We start from the raw sequence: 4,346 nt of genomic DNA, 5'->3' as shown, positions 1-4,346 counted from the left end.
AATGTAAACCCACAGCTGCTGTCTTCAAATGTCAGCAAAAAACACCAGTGCCCTCTGCCAAGCTGAAACAATACCCGGGCCACCTTTTATTAGGAGGAAACAAGCCTTTCAGCAGCCCTGAGTGGCGATACCGCATTAGGCCCATCATCGCTTCTGCATCCGGCCAGCGATAACGCAGCGCCAACTTAAATAAAAGCGCGGCGGACGCTAAACGCCAACTGGGAAACCTGGGATCTGAAGTCCTTTTGTGAGTCCTTCTCCAATCTGCCCCAAGCTTTTTTTTTTTTGTCACTGCAATCAATTCAGGATTCGCCTCCGTGTGGCCTCTTCGAGGCCACAGTTTTTTTTGCGCAGTAACTCACGCGCGGGGAAAGGGAGATCTCGCCTTTCGTCCTCGGAAAACGAGCCTTGAGCCCGCCTGTCCAGCGCAGCAGCGTCGCCTCAGGCCAAAGATAATATATATCGGGGGCGCGCGGGGAAAGAGAGTCCGCGCTTTGCGGTGAAATAAGAGCGGTTTTACAGCACGCCGTGGTGGAACCGAGGAGAGCGGAGCGCTGTGCCTGCTGACCGTGTGCAGTGGGGTCAAGGGCAAGAGGGAGCGAAATTGGGGTCAAATAAATGGGCCCTGCCTCCTCACCTACCACCCCAATCTTCCTCCAGCATATCGCTTCCTGGACAAAGACTAACCCCCCCCCCCCGGCCCCCACACCCGCGAACAATTCAGACTCCCTGGACGCTTTCATCTTGAGGGAGGGGGGCTGGATTAAAAATAAATGGGTAAACAGGCTGAAATGTTGCAGTTGGCCCCCAGCCCCGAGCTTTTGATTCCAAGGAGGAAGGTCTCCCCTCGCGGTCAAGGCGCTTCCTCGACCTCGACATAAATATCTACCGATCCTGCGGAACAATATTGATACTGCGCGTCCAAAAAAATTCCACACAAACTAATTTGGTCCGTGCATAAACAGCCCCTTTCTTCCCCCCCTCCCCACCACCACGGGGTGCGGATGCAAGGCTGCGTTTACTGGGGATGTGGCGGAAGTCGCCACGATATCCGATTCCAGATTGGGTCCGAAATGGGAGCACCGCTGGACTTGTATTGAATTAGAATCTGTACTTGTTCCGCTTCTACATGTGATTGTAGGCAATGGGCCAGAGTGGAGGAACTCTACACTGCCAAAAGTTCTTATTCCTTTTCATGTTCCATGTGGAACATGATTTATCATGCTACGTTTAACATGGAAATGAAATGGCAATATCAGCACTTAAAAAGCATTCACCAATCTAGAGTAACTTTAAGCCAATTTACTCCTGAGAATTGTTACGGCCGGCTCGAAAGGCTGCAACAAACAAGTGCAAATGCACCAAAAAAAACAATCCAGAAAGTGATTTAAAAAGAAAACCCAGACATGTATTAATATGTCACAAACTAAAACAAACGAAAACCCTACAAAGTACACAAAACAAAATGATCTCCACAAAACACAAACCACACACAGCCCCAAAGAAGATCTCCCTCAGCCTCATACTAGAGGGCTTATATTGGGCCACAGGCAGGTGGAGGCAATCAGACAATTAGGCAATTACCTCCACCTGCACTACCCAGACCAGCAGAGGCAGGGGACGTAACAGAATCAGCAGGAGTGAGACAGAGTGGTAAAATTCAGTTCCGTGTGAATGCAGGAGCCCATCAAAATACAGTTCAATGAATACATGGGACAATTTTCTAAAGGCACTTTGGCATCAAAGCCATACAGTCCAGCCAAGCATAACTGCTGTTATAATGTGACACTGTGGGTAAAGTATACAGCACAACCCACACATACAGAGCAAAGCTTCTGAAATTTGAGCCATGGAATGAAACATATTCACCAAAATCATCCTGAAAGACAACACAACACAACACAACCCAAAACTCCTCTGAATTACAAACCACTGACAGAGCGGTTAACAAGCCACTAAGCCAGTGAGGGGAGGGGGTGGGGGGGACTTCTAACATAATACAAGATTAAATAAATGTCTAATGAATTTCACACAAAAAATATGTGAAATGAACATATGTATGTATTCTCTCTCTTTCTCTCTCTCTCTCTCTCTCTATATATATATATCTATATATATATAATCTATATGTTTAACGTTTTGTATTAATAGGCAATAGGCTGTAGGTTGACCACTGATGCACAAAGCTGAAACCGCTGTTATCTTATTGCCTTCATTAAAAAAAAAAAAAAAAACATTGGTCAAAGAGAAACACGCAGGCAGCGTGCTAACTCTCTCACGTGCACTGGCAGCAGGCATGCTTTGCTGAGTGGGCAGTAGCAGACGTCTGCTTGCGTCTGCTCTCTTCCTGCGGTCTGCAGAAGGCCGATAAGGCCTGCCTGCTGCAGCCAGCTCAGGCGCTGTGGGTCTGTCCCACAATCACAGGAAGCTGGAATTAACCCTGCACAGCGCCACTTCCCCTGCACCTGAGAGCCAACAGATACGCACACATACACACACACACACACACACTACATATACACATGCCCACACACACACACACTACATATACACATGCCCACACACACACACACACACTACATATACACATGCCCACACACACACACACTACATATACACATGCCCACACACACACACATGCGCACACACACTACATATACACATGCACACATGCACACACGCACACACACTACATTTACACATGCACACATGCACACACACACACACTACATATACACATGCACACATGCACACACACACATACACACACACACACATATAGGGGCGATATAGCTCAGGAGGTAAGACCGATTTCTGCAGCGAGAGTTGCCGTCAAACCCCACCCTGGGCATGTCAAGTGTCCGAGCAAGACACCTAACCCTAACCTCTACATGCTGCAATGAGAGGCACACATTGTAAGCGCTGAAAAAGCGCTACATAAAATGCGTCCATTACCATTCACACACACTACATATACACATTCCCACACACACATGCGCATACACATGCGCACACACACTACATATACACATGCACACACACACCACATGCACACATGCATACACACACACTACATATACACATATACACCACTTGCACACACACATGCACACACAGGCACACACACCACATGCATGCACACACACACACACACACACACACAACCATGCCGACCGAGGAGCTGCACAGAGCCTCACATTTTGCAACACACCCAGGGCAGGATCAAAGGAAGTCGAGATGTTTATCTTGACTCTGCAGAAGATCTCACCCTTTCACCCCCAGGAGACCCGGACCCAGCCTTCACATCTTTAAATTATGCTTCAGACTCCATTAATTCAGTTTTCCAAAGCCCTCACTGAACATGAACCGTCCAGCCAGGTCCTGACCTTCACCGGGCCGCGCACTGCTCCTCACATACGCTCCCATTAACCTTGACAACGCTAACGCTCGCCACGCAGGCCTGGTCGGTAAACAGGAAAGCCCCAGCTCTCAGCCACCGCATTCCTGAGACGGCGTCTAATGCTCAGGCCAACGTTTGTCATTACAACATTCACAATGCTCGTACATGCGCGAAGTACATTTTTCAAATTCCTCCCTGTGGATTTTCAGTCATGGTTATAATTGCAAGCATTCCAACCGCAGGGATGCAGCCGACTTTCGTTTTGACGCCCAGTCAAATGCCAGTTCACGTGCAGCTTCCTTTAATCGATTTTTAGAAAATGTATCTGATGAAACACGCTCTTTCTTCAAATATGCACTGGAGAACGCTACCAATCGTGCACGTCCATCGGCCTGCCGTGATTGCAAAAACCCCTGAACTCTTTTCTCTGTCATCTGTGATCTGTCCATTCTGCCTCCTTTCTGTAATTATTTCCTATTGTGTACACAGACTTTTATCAAGAGCTGTTAACTGCATTTGTCGGCTGTCTTTGAGAAGAAGCCATTTCAGCAGCTGGAAGCAGCGAGATTTCAGTTGGACCTGAGATAGCCCTCTTTCTTCTCCTCTCTGATCTTCTGATTGAGCTCTGCTAATGTTTCCCAGCTCTTTTTAAACATCTCTGAGCAGTAGATAAATCAAGTGAGATGGAGCTATGTGGTTCTGGGCTTCCTCAGAATGGAATCTGTCACAGATTTGGGCAAGTGATAGAGCCAACCTGCCAAACCCTCATCTCAGTAATTCAGACGACTTTTAATATCAATTGCATGCTGGATAACTACTGGAAACTCAGGATTAACCACAATAAAGTTTAAACACCAGCATATAACTAGGCATCATACAAATTAAATATAAATTTAATTTCATGTGCTAAACAGCAGATGAAAGTTGAAATACTTCGATTCTGTAG

The sequence above is a fragment of the Anguilla rostrata genome, chromosome 3, assembly GCF_018555375.3.
Source record: "Anguilla rostrata isolate EN2019 chromosome 3, ASM1855537v3, whole genome shotgun sequence".
NCBI lineage: Eukaryota > Metazoa > Chordata > Actinopteri > Anguilliformes > Anguillidae > Anguilla > Anguilla rostrata.
This window is presented reverse-complemented; position numbering follows the sequence as displayed.